This window comes from Camellia sinensis, chromosome 3 (genome assembly GCF_055761805.1).
Source record: "Camellia sinensis isolate YWXY chromosome 3, ASM5576180v1, whole genome shotgun sequence".
Classification (NCBI taxonomy): domain Eukaryota; kingdom Viridiplantae; phylum Streptophyta; class Magnoliopsida; order Ericales; family Theaceae; genus Camellia; species Camellia sinensis.
Genome location: NC_138963.1, coordinates 69,108,105 through 69,130,080, shown reverse-complemented (window position 1 = coordinate 69,130,080; position 21,976 = coordinate 69,108,105).

Here is a 21,976-nt window from a genome sequence, read left to right as displayed (position 1 = left end):
TACATCAGCCAGCCAGAGAGCTTCTACCTTTAACTAGTCCATGGCCCTTCGCAATGTGGGGCTTGGACATAGTAGGACCACTTCCGACAGCACCCGGCAACAGAAAGTTCTTCTTCGCAGCAACAGACTACTTCACAAAGTGGGTAGAAGCAGAAGCACTAGCATCAATAAAGGAAAAAGATGTGAAGAAGTTCGTTTGGCAAAATATCATCACTCGGTTCGGCATACCCAAGGCACTAATATCAGACAACGACACTCAGTTTGACGGCAAAATCTTTAAAAGCTTTTGTGAAGAGTATAAGATAGAATTCTACAACTCTACACTGGCATACCCCCAAGCAAATGGCCAGGCAGAAGCATCAAACAAAGTTGTCTTGGATGGATTGAAGAAAAGGTTAGAGAAAGCAAAAGGAAAGTGGGCTGAGGAGCTTCCTCATGTTTTATGGGTTTACCGTACCATACCTCGACGATCAACAGGAGAAACACCATTCTCCTTAGCCTACGGCATGGAAACAGTAATCCCACTGGAAGTTGGCCTCCCCACCATTCGAAGCGAAAATTTTGATCCAGACTTAAATGGAGAAGCCATCACATTAAAGCTCGACCTTGCAGAAGAAAGAAGATAAAGAGCACTGGTTCACATCGCCTTATACCAACAGGAGTTATCCAGGAAATACAACAAGACCGTACATCCAAGGCAATTCAAGATCAAAGATTGGGTACTATGCAAAGTAATGGGAACCACCCAAGTACCCAAAGATGGCAAGTTAGGGCCCAATTGGGAAGGACCTTACAAAGTGGTTGGATTAGCTGGTAAAGGGGCATACCACTTAAAAGACGAGAATGGCAAAGCCATTCCCAGGCCATGGAACACTGTCAATCTCAAACTATTTTATTTTTAGCTTTTCTTTCAAGAATTTGTAATTTTTTCTTTCTCAATAAAATAAGTAGTTCTTTTTCAATATAGTTGTTTCTTTCTGTAAAAGATTGTTTTAGTGAGTTAGGCGCACTGAAAGCATAGTTGGCCGGAATAACCAACACCCCTCCTAAGCCCAGGATAAAGGATCCAAGCTGTAGGACGTTTGGTCAGAATAAACCAAACACTTTACTCTAGGTTGGCAGGAATAACCAACTTAGAGGTTGGCTGGAAAAACTAACACCCCTCCTAAGCCCAGGATAAGGATCTAGGCAGCAGGACGTTTGGTTGGAAAAACCAAACACTTTACTCTAGGTTGGTAGGAATAACCAACTTAGAGGTTGGCTGGAAAAACCAACACCCCTCCTAAGCCCAGGATAAGGATCCAGGCTGCAGGACGTTTGGTCGGAATAACCAAACACTCTACTCTAGGTTGGCAGAAATAACCAACTTAGAGGTTGGCTGGAATAACCAACACCTCTCCTAAGCCCAGAATAAGGATCCAGGCTGCAAGACATTTGGCAGGAATAACCAAACACTTCACTCTAGGTTGGCAGAAATAACCAACTTAGAGGTTGGCTGGAAAAACCAACACTTAGTACTCTTCAGCCGAAGTAAGGATCTAGGCTGAAGAGTGGTTGGATAGAAAAACCAACATTTATTGTTCTTTAGCCGAGATAAGGATCTAAACTGAAGAAGTTGGCTGGAAAAACCAACACATAGTACTCTTCAGCCGAAGTAAGGATCTAGGCTGAAGAGTGGTTGGCTAGAAAAACCAACGCTTATTGTTCTTTAGCCGAGATAAGGATCAAGGCTAAAGAGGTTGGTAGGTATGGCCAGTCAGATTGTAAAGTTATGACCAGGATAAGGTACCTTGGCCCGAGAATATTATACTTCATTCAGATTACAGTTAGAAAGTTACATGCATGGTAGTTAACCGAAATAACAGTTGGAACAAAAGAGATTTCATTGATAATGCAAAGCCGAAGTACAAAAGGTGGGGCCATAGCCCGGTTACAAAAACTCCTAAAGTTAGCACCTAAAAAAAGAAGAAAAGTACATAGTCAAGCAAACAGGTCATCTAAGTCAGCATCTAAAACCACCCGATCTTCGCCTAGAGGTAGCTCGGTTGTGGCAACCACACTCTGGTTAAGCTCGGTGGGAAGCTCAACATCAGACACAGCTGGCAAAGGTGGGATAGAGACCTCTGGAGTTAGGGAGATAGACTGGCGACCAGATTGAGTGTTGTCTTCTGGAGCTTCATCTTCATCCTCCTCCAGAAATTGTTTCTGAATAGCAGCAGCATACTCCACCATCGAGCTCGGTATGAATTAGGAAGGAGGGTTGAAGACCTCGGTCTCGGGGCCTTGACCGAGCTACGCCACGGCTGCCCTCTATCCACATTTGAAAAATAGGTCTTTGGCCGCCTCACATTGCTTAATATAAGTGGCCTCCCCCTCCTTGTAACCCTGGTCCTCCGCATCTTCTACCTTATTTTTCAGCTCGGCAATCTCTGCACTCTTCTTGCCATCGATCTTGGCTAGCTCGCACAAGTATTTATCTTTCATCACGGCCAGGGCCTTTTGTTTATCAGCATCAGCCGAGGTAACTAGGCCGGTGAGTCGAGCCACCTCGGCCTCTAGCTCGGCCATCTTCTGTTGGGACTCTTTTAGCTCGACTGCCTTTTCATTAGCCTCGGCCATGGCCTGCCTGGTGGTTTTTCGAAGTTCCAACACTCGCTTGTGAGTGATATGGTTTTTCTGTATAGCCTGCAAAAGGGTGGTAAGACAATTTTTAGTAACACCGAGCCAAAAGTCGTAAGAATTTTTGAAAAAAAAAAAGCGAAGGAGCAACTTACCAGCACCATTGATTTTGTGGACGAGCGAAGGGCCTTCAGCTCGATTAGGTGGTCGTGGTGCCTCATGTCGGCTGGAAGGCAAACACTTTTAGCAAGGTTGAAGGCCATCAAGTGGTCTTTTTCTGCGACCACTGAGTCAGAATCCGTGACAGCACGGTTCTGAAATGTGATCTTTGGTACCCACTTTGAGGAGCTAGCTCGGTCTGAGCGCTCAGGTGGGGGGCTTGGTGAAGTGGTTCAAGGCACCACGGTTTCATCCTCGTCGACTAGGCATGGCTCGGTTATGGAAGTCCGAGCACGCTTACTTGGACAAGATGATAAGGGTTGATAGGATGAAAGGGCCACCACGGTCTCCTGAGTCTGACCGGCTGGTGGTACCTTGGGCTGGTTTGTTTCGGTCAAGAGTGCCCTTACAACTCGTTTCTTGACCATCTCTTGCTCTGAGGTTAGAGGGATCAAATTGAATTGGGGCAAAGTTAGATCCGGTTCAGGAGAGGCTTCCAACAAAAAGTCAGTCACCCTGGTCTTTCACTTACTACTGTGTCTGTACGTCGGTTCAAAATCCAGTAGTTTGGCCCAACCTCTATTGGGATATCGCAGCGTGGCGCGAAGTGTGTTTAAGTTGGGGTAGTTGTATTGGGACTTAAGAAAGTTCAAATTTGCATAAAGAAAAGCAAAACAGTCAGTGCGGTTCAACATAAGAAAACCAAGGTAAAAGAAAGCATGGAATTGAGCCAAGGTAATCCTACTGGCTTCACCCTTGTTCCAGTTTATTCTGTCTCCCGGGATCTGGGCTTGTTGGTCCTCAAAATTCCCAGATACCCAGAGGAAATCATCATCGTTAACATCCTTATCCGGGGTATCTTTTATTATCTTTTCACGTCAGCGTCTTATTCTTAAATAGTAAACCCAGCCATCTTCATTTGATCCTATGGAGTATTAGTGGAAAAGCTCGACTAAACCGAGGTTAAGGCCAGCCCGGCGATTTAGCTCAGCGATGCCATTTATTATGCGGTACGAATTTGTAGAAAGTTGGGTAGGGTAGAGGTTGGTTTGTCTGAGGAACTCGTATAGAAGGGGCTGTACAGGGAATCTTAATCCGGTTTCTACAATGGAAAGAAGTGTAAAAAGAACAAAACCAGGGTTTCCCCAGGGTATGGTATCTAGTTCGGCTAGGGTGAGGTGGACGTCATCAGGGATATGGTAGTCCCTTCGGAACTCAGCCATAGCACCTGGGGTGTTTACCAAATATCTATATTTACCCATCAGGTTTTAAGTTATGAATAAATAAGCGGAGTATTAGCTCGGTCCTGAAAGGACGCTCAGTAGCTCGGTCGAGCGTTCAAGGGAGTGCCTGGCAGCCTAAGTCTACAAAGTGAAAAAAAGAGAGGTGTTAAGCACAGATCGTTGGACCGTGCTAAAAGAGACAAAGGCAAAATAAATGAAGTCCTAGCTCAGCTACGTGGGCCACTACCCCTTCTTAGCCCGGGTTGAGCAAGGGTCCTTAGCCCGGTTAAAGTCTTTGGGGCAGCATTCTTAGTTCGATCTGAACTAAGGGAGTTGGTTTAGCCCCAAGTTTTAGCTCGGTCAGTGGTTGAGGCTTTCTAGCACGGCATTACGCAAACTTAGTGTGGTTTGATAGCTCAGTTAAAAGAAGCAGAGGGTCCCTAACTTATGGAAGCTAAAAGTATGGCGTGAGGTTTTAGTTCGGTTGTTAGGTGTGGCTAGGTTTGTGCTTAATATGAACTACTTCCTAGTCCGGTTGGAGTATGATTTCGGATCTAAGACGTCCCAGTTCAGTTTTTTCGCAAAAACAGTAGTGACAGGTACTATTCAAGTTGTTCTTTCTCGTTACAGAGAAAACTACTTTGAGAAGTGTTGTGAGAAAACACGTATATACAAATAGTACATATAACCAGTCAAACGGAAAGCAAAAAAGGATTGAGGAATTACTTACAGATTGGAGAAAGAATGATGCAAGTCTGAAACCACGAAAGTGATGTTGAAGATACAAGCTTCGCAGGGGCAAAAGTGGCAGCAATGGAGGTTCCAGCAAGAAAGAGAGAAGATGAATAGCAGAATGTGTTAAATTCAAAATGAGTGATTTTTTGTGTAAAGAAGGGGAAATTGGACGGGACTGTTCACATTACGCGAAATACGAAGACGGCGTGACAGCTGCATTGGGCTAATGATAGTATGCCACGTGTCCATAGAATGGGAAGCGATTCAGGTTTAGTACGACTGAAGAGACGTTTTTGACCGGACAGATTGGTAGCACGATGTAAATTTAGCTCGGTTGGAAGGCTAAAGTTTTTTAGTTTAGTTGGAAGGCTAAAGTTTTTTAGTTCGGTTGGAAGGCTAAAGTGTTTTTTAGCTCGGCTGGTAACAGGTAATTCCTATCATGTTGCGCAGATGGAATTAAGGGGCAATTGAGATGGTAATTTATTTATAAATTGGGCCGAGCTGGGTAAATGGGCCATTCTGTGGGCCACGGTAAGAAGGGCTGAGTAAAAGGGCCTTGTAATTAGTCTGATCTAGAAGAGCCTTGCAGGTAGTCCAGTCCGAAGGAGCTTGGTGGTTAGCTCGGTCACCACGGTTGGCGTGGTAACAGTTAGCTCGGTCATACTATGTTGGCCGAAGTATGTTGAGCTTTCCTCAGAACCTTGCTATTGGCTAGTTCAGTCCAAGCTCAATGTGATCAGTCCGGTTTTAGACAACCCAGTTGGAATATGTCAACCGAGGTACACGCGCAGTGAAAGGAAGAACTGAGCTAGTTGGAGCTCGGTTTAGTCTGCGGCTTTAGCATGGCCATGTTATCTCGGTCGTATTGACATCCAACCATGGTAAAACCATCTCACTTGGTTTAAGCAGTGAGGGGGGTGTTAAAGGATAAGCATTATCTTTCAGGAATGTGATTCCTAGAAGAACTCTACATGGAGGAGTAAGAGTCCTACTAGGATTGTGCCACACGGAACCTATAAAAGCTCATAACATCACCTATAGAGAGGTAACTCAACTTTGATTGCCGAATACATAGAGCTTTTTGTCTATTTGTCTATTTTGCTGACTTAGGCATCGGAGAGGTATCCGACACATACCCGCCGGCTAGCTCACGTTTGTGTTTTCAGGGAGTAAAGCGATGTCGTACGGAGGAACGCAAACTTGATCAACAGGATTATACGAGAAAGAATATTTCTTGCTCGTACAAATACATAAATAAACAACCTTAGAATTAAAACCTTTATATTAACCACACCTCATTGCTTCTACATGATACACACTCAATTCCAACTAAACTCTGCTTTTATCAAAACAAACCCATGCCATACCAGCTTAGCTACTGTCACAATCCATCAATGATAGTAGTCCACTTGGGTAAATCTGTACAAAAGAGTAGAAGAGTTAGTAAGAAGAAAAAAAAGAGCTATCCACCTTACCAGCCTATTAAACAAAAATTTCTAATTGATGATTTGAGTATAGCTAAACTAAGTTCCCAATCTTCCAAACCTTCACCATTGCCAGTGCTTAGTCTAAAACATAAAATACATGCACATCAAAATCATCAGAAACAATAGAATAGTGGAGTGAGAATAATATTTTAAAATGTCTATTACTTTATAGATCATTATTTATAAGCCTTCTCATTTACATTTATTTTTGGGTAAATTATGCAAATAGTCCCTGTACTTGACACGATGTGTCAATTTAGTCCCTGTAGTTTCAATTTACTCGATTTTGCCCCTTAATTTAACGGATTGCGTCATTTTAGTCCAATAAATAACGGTTGTTAAATTAATTTAACGGAAGGTCAAATAATTTGTCAATTTGGTCACTATACTTTACATGATGTGTCAATTTGGTCCCTTTAGTTTCAATTTTCTCGATTTTGACAAGGACTAAATTGATACATTGTGGAAAATAAAAGGACCAAATTGACACATTGTTTGACTTTCTATTAAATTAACTTAACAACCGTTATTTATTGGACTAAAATCACACAATTCACTAAATTAAGGGGCAAAATCAAGCAAATTGAAACTATAAGGACCAAATTAATACATCGTATACAGAGACTATTTGCATAATTTTCTCCTTATTTTTTCACACAACAAAATAATTCAATAGTAACAATATAAGTTTCATATACAGATCCCATCAAATCATCAATTATAAAGTGTACATGAAAAATTTATTTGTTATAAAGTGTACATGAACAATTTATTCATTTACATATATATATATATGAATAAACGGTACAAGAATTGGAATCATTCAAACATTCCAAAGAGCTAAATTGTACAATTTTATATGTTTTCATTGAATCTGCATCTCCATGCCTTCATAGTGTAACAATCATGGAGTAAACATCAACCCTATTTTTTATTTTATTTTTTTTTATCAGCAAAGAAAAATTTCATTAATAGCATGAAATTAAAAGTACAGGAAGATGATGTGCATTGAGAGAGATTCAGAAAGTACAAACTACCCTTACTACTGCTACTCGCACCCATACAACCAACCCCTCAGCCTCACGATTTTTTTTTTTTAAACAAGAAAATAAAAACAGAGGCTAAGAAGAACTTAACTCAACAAGTAAAACACATGAAACCCTGCAAAATTACCCCGCAAAACCCAATACAAAGACACGCATGCTGCACACCACGCCTCGTTTCCACCAAAAGTAAAGGCACTTTTCATTTCACAACTTTAAACACCCATTGAGCAAAGATTCTCACGCCTATCTCTCCATCGGCCGCGCCTACCAAGACCGATAAACACCCATGACCGTTAAACACCCATCTCCACTTCCATGGTCAAAACACTTCTTTTCCGATTCAAGCTCCGAACACCCATTGCAACCAACACACCCAAGGACGATCAAAACCCACTGTCATCTCCACTACCATGGTCGGAACAAATCTTCTTTTCCGATCCAAACTCTGAACACACACACTACAGAAGCTCTAATATTGACAACCCAAACACCGAACAACCGCCGAGACACCTTCATACATTTGGATGAAGTTCACCCCTCAAGCTTCCACCCGAATAGGAGCGCTCGAATGAAATCTTAGATAGATCTAGATCGACTTCAACACCCATGTTTCCTCCAAACAAAGCGCCGAAACATCTCCAAAAATTTGAACCAGAGTTCATCCCTCAAACTCCCACTCGCAAAGGAGCGCCCGAATGAAGATCCTAACCAAATCTGGACATCCTCAATGTCAGTCCAAAACCGATCTCCTTCCACTCTATTTTGACCCCTATTCAAGGCACCCCTTGTAAAAAAAACAAAAAACACCACAGCTACAACCCCAAAGATTCATCCATATCAGGCAACAAACACCAAAAAGTTAAGAATCAACAACAGCACATAAAGCACGACTAAGTGGGAAAAAAATGGGGGAATCACGATTATTAAAAGGAAAAACCAACACATAAACACAAGAGAGAGCTGGGCCAGCTGACTGCCATAACTAGAGGCGACGTCCGGCAGGCCAAAAGTGAGGCCCGTGGTGGAGGTTTTTTTAGAGAGAATGACTGATGGGAAAACTTAAAACCCACTGAACTATAAGAGTTTGGTGCTATTTATTCGCGGTCTATTAGAAATGCATTCAAAGTAACAAAGAATGTGTAGAATACTAAAATCCTATTTTGAAAAGAACAAAAAAAAAAAAACAATATAGTACATGATCTTGTAGAACATAGTATTATGATCAAAGTTCACAATTAATAATTCAAATGGAAATGGCAACAGAATGTAATATTATGATCAAAGTTCACAATTAAGAAATTTTATGTACAACTAAACGATATAGTACCTGATCTTGCAGATGAGGATTAAATTGTACAACAAACAAAGTCACCAAATGAAATTCATAGAATAAAACTGTCCATTGTACCTGTATAAAATCAAATCCTCAATTCAATCAAATTCAAGTGACTTGGCAATTTCCTTAAAAAAAAAAAAAAAGAAGAAAGGAAAAAAAGAAAACAAGAGAAGTATTTATCCATTAAATACAAATTTATATAAGCATGGGATTCAAAATTCCCAATACTGATAAAATTATATACCCTGGGAAAGTGAGAGAGAGAGAGAGAGAGAGAGAGAGAGAGAGAGAATGAGTCAGTTTTGATAAGAGATGCATAACATATCTGATACAGTGATTGTACAGGGTGAGGCAATAGATTAAGCTTGTGGCAAGTAGCAGCTCCAAAATATTGTTCCACTTCTCTTTATGGAGCCCAAACACATGAAAGCTTACATGTGAAACAGATTGAGTAAATGTAAAAAAAAATTCCATAACTGAATGACAGTTAAACTAATAATACCATGCTATAATTTAAAATTTCAATCAGCTTACAAACGGAACTAAGGAGTAAGAGAAAAACCAAAAATAAATAAATAATCTAAAAAAAAAAGAGAGTTATGAATGTGTCCAAATTCCAGAGTATAAACTCAAGAACATAATTAAAGTTCAACGCAAAGTTTTATTGAGATCAAACCAATACAAATGCAAAGAGCCAATCAATAATCAGTAGTGGCAAAGCTATTTAAGCTAGCTAGGAGGATTACCAAAGATTTATAATTGCAGCATTTTGTTAAATGATCTTAAAGAAAACTCATTCACATAAATAAATTAGCATGCACTTCAAATGAAAAGAAAATCTCAAAATGTTATTCAAGCTCATAAATCAAAAGTCATAAATCATTCTGGAGTCTATCTTAGGACTTTGAGAGAAATGGAAAAACAAAAAATGCCTGGGAGAGAGAAGTGGAGAAAGAAACACAGAGCATGCATGAAAGGGGAAATATGTTACCAAGTAGGATGCATGTTTTTAAAAATGAGTTGCTTACAAAGTATGTCAAAAACCATTGACACATCGCTAACTTACAACGTTTTAAAAAATGCAATAACAAAAATGTCATTATAGACAAATTTTCTTGTAGTGCACCCAAATGAGATTGGGTCTTTGACTAATATATTCTATTTCAACATTTTGTAACGAAAGGGGTATATTGTTTCACATAGAAGATAAACTAATCCAGCCCTAATAAGTTACCCATTCCCGCTACTTTTTGCCCATCCAAACACTAGATAAATAGGCTCCTAGGACAAGTAGTCCTAGCCCCCGTGCCTCTACCCTTATCATTGTAACAAATGAGTCCTTATTCATATCAAATTTGTAGCGTTACACAGCCGTGTTATTTTAACTAAAATATTAACATATACAATTTCTCCTAAGTCAAAAACTAATTGAACTAAATAGAAAAGATTAATTCATTTCTATAGTCATACATATATTATTAGGAAATGGGAATGTGATTCTCTCTACAGATTTCAATGTAAAAAATGTTGGAATGTGTCCCACATCACTTGGAGTTTCCCCATCTATACTAGTTATAAGGTGTCAGTTTCCTTGTTCTTAATACATGGGTTTTAAGGAGAAGTGTAGGTTAGACTTTTTCATTTAGTATCAGAGCTTGGTTGGACCTATGACTGGTATGCCACTTGTCTGGTTAGTGTATGTCCTAGTCCAGGATGGTGTGTTGGAATGTGTCTCATATCACCTGCAGTTGCCCTATCTGTGCTAGTTATAAGGTTTTAGTTTCCTTCTTCTTAATATTTAGGTTTTAAGGAGAAGTGTCGGCTGGACTTTTCAATTAAAAAATCACATAGTGCAAGTAATATGAATAAAACATTGGACAACAAAAAGAAGACAAAGCTACAATATATACTATAAGATGCCTATAGATGCTATTATGAAACCTATCTTGTCGATCCATAAAATTATTAGATCTTGCTCCATAAAAAATTATACCTTTTAAAGCAACACGAACACCATGAAGGCAATTCAAAGATGTCTGCACAGCAAAACTAATAGTGATGATAATAACAACTAATAGCAGTAAATATTAATTAATAAATAAATGGAGCAATAAGGCCTTGTTTGGGAACAGGTTATTTTAGTAATTTTTTGACTTTTTATGAAAAGATGTGCGGAAAAATAGAGAGAGTGATATGATAATTTATAGTGACGTTTTGACTTTTTGGTTAAAACAAAAAGTTGCCAAATAAGGCCTAAGCAATGTTCATGAATCATCTTTTAGCAAATAAAAACCTAAAAAAGAGAAAACATAGAAAGTGAGAGAAAAACACATAAATCTTCTTAGCTACCTATTTGTAGAACAAACAAGAAAAACTATTTAAATAAAATACAATTATAGATCAAAACCATTGAAGCCGACTACCTGAGAGAACTAAAAGAAATAAAAGAGCTATAGATCCCATACCTGAGAAAAACAAAAACATAGATCAAAATCAAAATCATCCATAATAAGCTTGAGTCAGACCAATAAAAAAGACGAGCACCTAGATCAACAATGGAAATCGAAATCCTAAGCAAGCATTTCAGTCAATCAAATGAAATCAAACAAATAGAATGTAAATCAAAATAGATCCAGATTGCTACTGCGCAGTCATGAAAATCTTCAAATCTTGAGTGAACTTAGCAAGTACAGATTGAAAAGCCCTTTTAAAGAGATCTAGAACCCTAACTCAATGAAGAACGAAACCCTAGATAAATGAAAATCAAGGGAGATCGAACAATCTCGAAGAAAATTAGTCAAATCAAGGAAGATCGAACAATATCGAAGAGAGATCAAACAATCTCGAAAAAATTAGTCAAATTGAGGGCACAAAACAAGATTTCGAAATAAAAAATAAGAAAGAACGATTGAGATAGAAAAATTTGTCAACGAGAAAATATGTCATTTAAAAATTAATTTTAGATGTAGATAGTAGGTGGAATTTTACGTATAAAATGTTTAAAATAGCTTGTAAACAATGAAGAACAATATATTTATTTTTACAACAAAATCAATAAGAGGAGCATTGACTCCCACGGAACTTAATTGGCGCCAAGTAGTATTGTATAAAGATTTTTTAAACGTTTTTTTATACTTCAACAAAATTATTTTCTTATATATATATTCTTTATTCACCATTTGTTTTACGTATGCTAGCAGAAATAATTAAAGTCTTCGTAAAATATATGAGTAATGAATATCATGTAACCATTATTACTTCAATGAAAACAAAATTTGATAAATATTTTGATCATTTGCCTCATTTTTTAGGTTTAGCCATAACAATTGATCCTAGGTGTAAAGAAATTGGTTTACAAAAGTTTTTAGAACATATTTGCATTAATCAAACGCAGTTTGCCCCTATTAAGCAAACATACAATAGATTATTTGAAGAATACAGGGCAGCTACATCTGTAAATACACCTACACACACTACACTAGCAGTCTCATCTCGATACGAGAGATTAAGTGTTTTTTCAGCAATAAAAAGTAAAAGAATATCTCAACATACAAGCGTAAGTAGTTCCGAACTACAACGTTTTTTGGAAAGCCCGTTAGTGGATGATTCCGATGGTTTTGACATTTTGGAATGGTGGAAACAAAATGAAACTATGTGGCCTATGGTTTCACAGATGGCCCGTGATATACTGACCGTTCCTATTTCTACAGTTGCTTCGGAAATAGCTTTTAGTGCAGGTGGACGGGTGCTGAACAATTATCGAAGCAAGCTTTCACCCCAAATGGTTGAAGCACTGATGATATCCAGAGATCATATGCATGCGCTTACAAGAAGACAAAATTATAGAAAAAATGAGCGAATTCAAAATAATTTGGATGACATATCATCGAGCAACACGATTAAAATGTCTATTTCCTCCGATGATTGATCAACAATTTGTTTTTTTACTATTTCATCTTATTTTGTTTTTATTTTTATTTTTAAAATTAGATTATTGAGGTAGAGTATAATGAAAATGATTGGTAGGCTAGTAAGTGCCAACCTAGTTGGGATGTACTTGACCTATATAGTGATGCAATTGCTCTACCATCATCAATTATCTACACCTATTTTATTTAATAATATAAATTTTTGTAATATTTTATTTCATTTTGAAATAAAAATTATTCATTCAATAAATGCTACATAATTAATTTAATATTGTAATATTGAAAGTTTCATTTTCATATATATAAAATTATTCATTTCGAAAGGAAAAAAAATTACATAATTACATACTTTTTTAATTATAAGTTCATAATTAAAAAAACATAAATCATACATAATTAAATTTAAATACCACCATGAAACATAACCAAACAAAACATCTCATTAATCTTAACTAAAATACTATAGTAAAATTTTAAAATTATTTAAAGTGCATGTAAATTAGTCCAAAACCCAATTATAAATAAATCAAATGTGCATGTCAAATTACTATCGTTCTATATGAAGATATTATTTCTTGTAATCAATCAATTTGATTAACGACAAAGTTATGTATTTTCTAAAAAATATATTATGGTGTAAATTTAAAATTAGTGAAATGTGAGTCTGTAGATGCGCCCGTGGGCCTCACTACAGTTCGGACTCGATTTGTGTCACGGTTCTTAATCTGAACCAAAGAGTCCAAATCCGGCAAATCGTTTTGAGAAACAGATTTTTGAAAAGAAGTGCCAAACATGGACTGCTTTGCCAGATACAGAGTCGCCACCTAAATATTTTATTTTCGGGAATTTAGGAAACCCTGACTCGGTGCCAAAGGCCACGTGTCCGTCATCACCAAAGTTGCCTCGGCTCGGGAACTTGGGTACGATTGGGTAAGGTCAGCTATGAGCACCCCCTCTCGCCCGATCCGAAGATCGGCCTCTACTAACCATGATATCCATTTTTGAAAACGTTATGTGTTCTTATTCCGGTTATTAGCCTAGAATTACTATGTTATGCGCACAGCAAACAAGTATAGACTAAATTGCCTAATTTGGGAATAAGCATTGCATATCCGATTTGTTTTGGAAAAATATTTTGGAATTTGCTACTCGCAAGTAGGCTAAAACACGGATTTCAATGAGCTATTCCAACTCAGACAATCCAACCTTCACCCACAGGCATTCAAGCAGTTGTATCACATAAGCAGCTAGCCTCATGGTAATCATGCTATCATGGCAACATTCACACGCATGCAAGGATGCTAAAGCATAAATACTTACATCGTACTCCGTGCCAAAACAAAGAACTCGTTAGCAATCAATGTATGATCCAAGCCCATGTTAAGATGGCTAATGCAACACATGCAAAATGCAACTAAGATAGGCTCGGCTAATCTATAATGACATGTGAAATGCTACAACTAACACGCATTCAATTTAGAATTGAAATACAAATGCAGTTAGAATGATGCGCCGAGCCCGGTGCATGCTATACTGATAAATGATGCACGCATGCATAACATAAGGTATGCTAAATTAAACATGACCTATTATTAACCATCAAAGCAAGTAAGTAAAAGGGAGAAAGAAGTGGGGGTTAGAAGACATGCACACACGCACCCACACTTACTACAAGTTCGCCCTCGCTCGGAGGGACCGAAAGAATAATACAAATTAACTAACTCACAAGCTAATTAATTATTACAAATTACCTAATTAATTAACAAATTAACTAAGCATATGAAAAGCAATAAAAGGGGCCTCGGGAAGAGGGTTCGATGCGCGCGTGCTCGGGTCTTGCTCGGAAGTGCACTGCCATGCATAGGCTGCCTCTGTTTTCCTTGCTCTGCCTCTTTGAAGACTGCCAGAGTCTCAGAATTGCTTCCCTGGACATTAGGAGACACCACCGGCTGAGTAAAATGGCCACCGGCAGTAGTATGTGATCATCGGCTGTTGGTGAAGCTATCGGCCACCAATGGATTGTCGGTCGGCACTGAACACTGCCGGTCGGCAAAGAATGTCTGCAGAATCTGCAATTGACAGCAGCGGAGGGCAAGGCATAGCATGGCAATGCAATTCAAGCAATGTATGCACTAATCCTATCCCTTATCATGTGTATGACTCAAAGGGACATGGTCCTTGGTTCTTGGACCATCAAACGCGCATTTCAATGCGTGATGGCCAAAGAGACCAAGTTGTGCATTTTCATGTCAAATGAAATGCAAACCAAATGAGCACATAAAGGCCCAACCTCTATCACTTGACTTCAAGAGGCAAGGCATGCATGTTCAATGCGATGCAACCTAAGCATGTTAGCTAATATGCAACATGGCATAAAAGAGAGCATACAGACATGCAATGCACATTAGGTACACAAACTAAGCAACAAAGCGAACAAGCATGCCATAATTATGCAAACCACTAGAGCATGCAAGATGTAATCCAATCACGCAACATGCTAGCAATTTGACCAATGGAATGCAAGGCGAATGCAAGTGATTTCAAGCATGTAACATGTGCAACCAAAGCATGCAAACATGGGATGATGTAACAACACTTGAATGGCATGCAAGGGATGGACTTACACTAATTGGACAGCTCTAAGTTAGGTCCAAAACAGTGGCCAAAAGCTTAAGAAAATGGGACCAAACACACATACACACATGCACATGTTAAGGCCTAACGCTTAAGCATCAAAGGACAACTTTTAAGCACACTTAAAAGGGAATAATCATGGATGTATGGCATGCATTATAAGCCTTGAAAATCATGCTATAAGAGGTGCCAAACCAACTTAAACAAGACGAACATTAGTATGCAAATGGTCCAAGCATTTAAAGCAAGTCAAAGGGGACTTAAACCATGGCTAAGCCAACCAAGCCTCACAAGGCCAAGAAGGCTTCAAACAGGTCCAAGGTAGACCTAGACCATGCAAAGGGACCTCCTAGATGGCATCTAAGTGGCTCAAATTCAAAAGCATGCACCAAGGCCAAAACATGGAGCATACCACATAAGTTTTCAAAGCATTAAAGAGGTGTCCAAGGCAAGCATATCAAAGGGACTGAAATAACATGGAAAATGATCCCAACCCACTAAATCGAAGCAAGTGATGCATGCAAGACACTCATACACTTAAGGCTAACAAACCAAAAATGCAAAGAGGCTATATAATGCATGCCATGGTTGACCAAAATGGCTAAGGACAGACCTTAAACATGGCGAAATAAGCATGAAAGCTTCACAAAGCTAAGCCTAAAGCATGCTAGAACAATGGTTTACAACCTAAGGCATGTTAAGGCAACAAAATGGCATTACAAGGCATATATGCTAAGCCAGCATGATGTACCAAAACCAACTAAAAACAGAGGCATATTATGACATAATAAGCACAAAAATCAGTTAAGGCATGGTCAACATACACTTAGGCTAGGTGCTCCCTTAAGAGGCAAAAAAGGCCCTTTTCAAGGACAACAAGGAGAGGGGGTGGCCCTCCCCTTCTTGGGACCTCAAGGCACCATCCTCACCTCTAAAATCCCTCAAGATTTCAGTGGTGAGGAGGCCCAAACACCAAGGTCTCGGAGCTCACCCAAAATGGCACAAAATGGAGCCTTACAAGGCTTAAGAGGAGTCAAACGACCTCAAATCACAAAACACTCTAAACAAACTTTTTAGAGGGCCTAAAAACAGAACTTTTTTATGTTATATACTAAACACAAAAATAGTTGTAAGGTAGGCAAAAATACAATGCAAGAAAGGGGTAAAAAGGAGCAAGCTTCTTACCCTTGAAGACTCTCTTCAACAATGGAGCTCCAGCAGCTTTTTTAGGTTGAAACCAGCTTCAAAACCTCCAAAACAACCCTTTGGCCCTTAATAACCAAGAAAAGGTGTAATGGTGGGTGTCTGTGTGCAAAAGTAAGACCAAAAACACACTAAACTAACAAGAGAGGAAATATAGAGATGGAATAGATACAAATTCCTAACCCTAATATCAAAGCTCTCTAAAAATGTTGTCTAACCTAAATCCAAGAGAGGAGACTCTCTCTTATAGGCAACTCCCTCTTGTAAGGCTTCCAAAACAAGCCATCCAAGAGGGAAATCCCTCCATACACGTGTATGGAGGGGAACAGAGTGGGTGCTAGCTATCACAGCTGGCACAAAATATCTACTAAAAGTATATGAACAGTGATCGGCCATTCAAAATTGCCATTTTGGCAAAATAAATGGCCGACCGGCAACAAAGAGTGCCGACCGACAATATAAATTGCCGATGGCACAAAATCACTGGCCGGTGGCCTCAAGCCATGGCCGGTGATGTGTGGGGATGCCTCACAAGGCATTCCCTGCCCCTCCAAGGCAAAACACAAGTGTTTGGCGCAAAACCAGACACAGCACGGTCGAGTCGAGAGATCCTGAGGCAAGGCGCGCAACCTAGACCTCCGGGAACTCAAGATGAACACAAACAAGGGTAATCACCAAGTGTTCCAATGGTGACGTCCAAGTCTTGAGAACGGTCAAAAATGGGGTGTCTACAGAGTCATACTTAAAATAAATTAAAAATTACTAATTAGTTGGATAATTCCAAAATAATTTCATTTTTATGAAGGGTGCAAGTTTTTTCTGTGCACCTTAAAAGATTTCCATACCAATCAACCAACCAACCAAATCAAGCCTTAAGTCTCATCAAATGGAGTCGGTTATATAAATCTTTCTTCTCCATTCGACATTATCCAAAGCCATTTGGTTAGTCAAATTAAGAAGATTCATATCTCTATTTACTATAATATCTCACGTCAATTTAGATCTTCCCCTTCCCTAATACTTCTATCTACCGTCCCTGTATCGCATATCTTCACTACTACCTTTGTTGGTCTCCATTGTATATGACCAAACCATCTCAATCTATTATCTTTTAGCCTATCTTCTATCAGTGCTACTCCTATCCATTCATGAATATACTCATTCATAGCTTTGTTTTTTCTAATCTTCCTACACATCCACCTTAGCATCTTCATCTCAGGAATACTCATCTTATCTGTATGTTGTTTCTTAGTTGTCCAATATTCTATCTCATACAATATCACTGTATAATAGTCATTCCATAGAACTTTTCTTTTAGTCTAGTGGGTACTCGTTTATCACACAATACCCCAAACGCACTCATCCACTTAAGCTACCTTTTCTTAATTTTATGAACCACATCAGCTCTAATCTCCCTAACTATTGTGATAATTGACCTTCAATAACGAAAATATTCACTTTTAGGTATTTGGTTCTGAATCTTCACTTCTCTTCTGTTTTTATTGTTACTGTCACTAAAATTACACTTTATGTACTCTGTTTTAGTTCTGCTTATCCTAAATCCTTTATATTCAAGTGTTTCTCTCAAAATCTCCAATTTAGTATTAACTCTTTCTCTAGTCTCATCCACTAACACGATATCATCTGCAAGAAGCATACACCATGGCATATCATTCTGAATATTTCTCGTCAACTCATCTACAACTAAAGCAAAAAGATAAGAACTTAAGGTTGATCCTTGGTGTAACCCCACAATAATTAAAAATTCACTTGTCTCTTTAGTTGGCGATCTAATAGTGGTCACCACACATTTATACATATCCCTAATCACATCAATGTAGCTTTTTGTCACCCTTTTCTTCCCTAATACCCACCAGATTATATTCTAAGACACTCTATCATATGATTTCTCAAGATCGATAAAAATCATATGAATGTTGCTCTTTTTCTCTCTATATTTTTCTATTACTCTCCTCAAATGATAGATCGCTTCTATTGTTGACCTAGCGGACATAAATCCAAACCGATTCTCTGACACCTCTATTATATCTCGCAATTAAAATTCCATCCACATATTTCATTTTCCAATATATTTTTATATGATTAATTAAGATTCTATTAACTTATCCCATGGTAAATGAATTGACTCCATCATGTTAATAATTTAGAATTAATTAGTGAAAAGTTAATTCATACGAGGTCATATGTCATTTAATCCAAGATTTATCTTTTTTGATGATAAGTACATGCATTTAAAAGTGTTTGAAAAAGTCATCGGCACGGAAAAAGTTAGCAACAACAGGCCAGCGATGGTAGCTGGTGACAGTGAGGTGGACAAATAAGTGAATAGACAGATGACAAGTATATATACAGATAATGGATAGTTGCATAAATAAGTGACACGTATACAAATAAGTGACATTTGAACAGATAGATAAATAAATAAGTAAGCTTTGCACAGATAAGTGTCTTTTTAGACAAATAATATTCTTTTGGCTCGAACATATCTATGGTTGGACCTATTTGGCCAAAATAAATCTCTGTCCTGAGTGCCTTATAATTTAACCGTGTAAAGTTACTTTGTTTATAAGGACATCCCAAGTAAACTAGTTAAATTGTTAATCAAATTCAAGAAAAATTCTTCACTAGAGTTATTAAAAGATTAGCTAAAATAGTTTTTGTAAACAATAACTAATATTTTTGCTTAGACCCTTTTCACTAACTGCTTATTTTTTATTCTCAAAACATTTATTTTTTCTTTTCTTTTCTTACTTTTTTCTCTCTCATAAAAGTATTAAATAAATATTTTAAATGAACATAATTAAAATAAAGAGTATTTTTTTTAATCAGGAAAAAAGAAGTTTTATTGATGGAAAAACATATGAAGTCTGTAAAATTACATCAATAAAGAGGAGGGTGCAAAAAGTATCACAGTGGTAGATCAAGATCCCAACGAGGTTGGCACCAAGAAGTACATCAAATCATCTGCTAGCACTAACTCCAAGCTTCAAGTTGGTGAGTAATCAACATATAGAGCAAAACAGGTTAAAAAAAAAAATGCAAAACTCCCCTTTCAACCAAATGACAAAACACCCCTTTCAAACTATAATCTTCCCCCAGTAAACAACAGCAGTAGCAATTGAACATCAACATTAGCAACGTAGCAGCAATGGCAAAAGCCCACACTTCAACCTAGAGCCAACCAATAACGAATACACCTAAAGCAGCATACCAAAATCAGAACAGAAAACAGAACACCTCCACCATATCAGCAGTGAATCTTTCACTACAAGAATTTTCACTTTTGGCGACAATATTTTTAGTCGCCAAAAGTCATTTTTTAGTTGCCTATAGTCTTTAGCGACTAAATTTTTTGGTCGGAAAATTAGTAGCCGAAGAGTAGTCGGCAAAGCGAATTGGCGACTAAATTTCATTTAGTCGCCAAATGTACTCATTTGCCAACTAATTATTTAGTCACCAATAGGTTGGAAAATTAATTAAATAATACATTTTTGCCGACCAATTTTTTTGTCGCCAAAAGCCAATAATTTAGTCGCGGAAAAAATTTTAGCTACTAAATTTTTTAGTCGTGTAAAGCAAATATTAGTGTTTTGGCTACTAAAATTTTAATTGTCTAAAGTCAATCTTTTTTAGCTACTAAAATTTTAGTTGGCAAATATTATTTCTTTTGGCTACTACAAATTTAGTCGCCTAAACATCCACATTTTTGGCTACTAAAAATTAGTTGCCTAAACTCCCACATTTTTTGCTAAAAAATTTTTAGTCGGCAAAAGTATTTTTTTTAATTCTTCAGCTTTTGTTTTTAGCTATGAAAGATTTTAGTTGCCAAATGTTTGATTTTCTTTTGGCTACAAAAACTTTTAGTAGCCAAAGGTTTGATTTTCTTTTGGCTACAAAAAATTTAGTAGCCAAATATTTGATTTTCTTTTGGCTACAAAACTTTTAGTAGCCAAAGGTTTTTTTTTTTTTTTTTCTCCCATTTTTTGGCTACAAAACATTTAGTCGGCAAAAACATGATATTATGTTTTATTGCAAATATTGTAATGTGTCCATATCTATAGACACCCCATTTTTGACCGTCCTCAAGACTTGGACATCACTGTTTGAACACTCGGTGATTATCCTTGTTTGTGTTCGTTTGGAGTTCCCGGAAGCCTCGGCTCGCGCGCCTTGTCTCAGGATCTCCGAACTTGACCTTTTAGTGTCTGGTTTTGCACCAAACACTTGCATCCTGCCTTGGAAGGGCAGGGTGGGGCTTGTAGACCATCCCCACCCATCACCGGCAGTGGCTAGATGCCACCGGCTGGTTTTTGCTGCCACCGGCAATATAGTTTGCCGGCCGGCACTCTTTGTTGCCGGTCAGCACTATTTTGTGCCGGTCGGCACTTTGTTTGGCCAAGATGGCATTTTTTGCCGGCCGATTGCTGTTCATCTGCTTTTGCAGATATTTTTAGACAGCTGTATAGCTTTTGCTCCCCTCCATACACGTGTATGGAGGGATCTCCCTCTTGCAAAGCTTGTCTTGTAAGCTTTACAAGAGGCATATAGAGAGAAGCTCTCTCTAAGGCAAAGAGGAGAGCCTTTAGACATTTTTGAGGAGAGAAGACAGAGGAGAGCTCTGGTTTTTCCTAGGGTTAGGGTTAGATACACTCACCTATCTCTCTTTTCCTCTCATTTTGTACACTAGGTGTTTTGTGTCTCACTATTGCACACAAACACCTAGCGTTTCACCTTCCTCTTGGAGCTGAGGTTCTAAAGAGTGTGTTTTGAAGTTTTTGTCTTGGATTCAAGCTCAAGGAGGCCATTGGAGCATCTTTGTTGAAGAAGGCATCAAGGGTGAGATTCTAGTCCTTTTTTTCCCCATTCTTGCATCAATTTTCTACTAGTCTTAGAGCTGTTTTTGTGATTATTGTATAACATAAAAAAAGTTCTTTTTTTAAGCCCTCTTTATTGTTTATTAAGAGTGTTTTGTTGTTTGAGGGGTGTTGACCACCCTTAGGCCTCAAAAGGCCTCATTTTGAGCCATTTTGTGCTAGCTCCGGGATTTTGGTGTTGAGGTCTCTTCACCACTGAAATCTTGAGGGATTTCAGTGGTGAAGATGATGCTTTGAAGTCCCAAGAAGGAGAGGGCCACCCCCTCTCCTTGTTGTCCTTGAAAAGGACCTATTTTGGCCTCTTAAGGAAGCCTATGCTTGAGTGTGTGTTGAGCATATTTGGTTTGTTTTTCATGCTTATATATCCATGATATAACATGATTTCAAGTTGGTTTTGGAACTCCATGCATGTTTAGCATAGTTGCCATGTAATGCCCTATTTGTGCCTTAACATGTTCTAGGTTGTTAGCCTTTGTTGGAGCATGTTTTAGGCTTGTATTTGTGAAGTTTATGTGCTTATTTTGACATGTTTTAGCTCTGTCCATAATCGTTTGGGTTGATCTTTGCATGCATTATATAGCTCCTTTGTATTTGGGCTTGTTGGCCTTGAGTATGTGCATGTGTAGCATGCCATCTTTGCATTGTTTTGGTGATTTGGAATCATCCTACATGCTATTTCAGTCCCATTTCCATGCTTGTTTGATTACCTT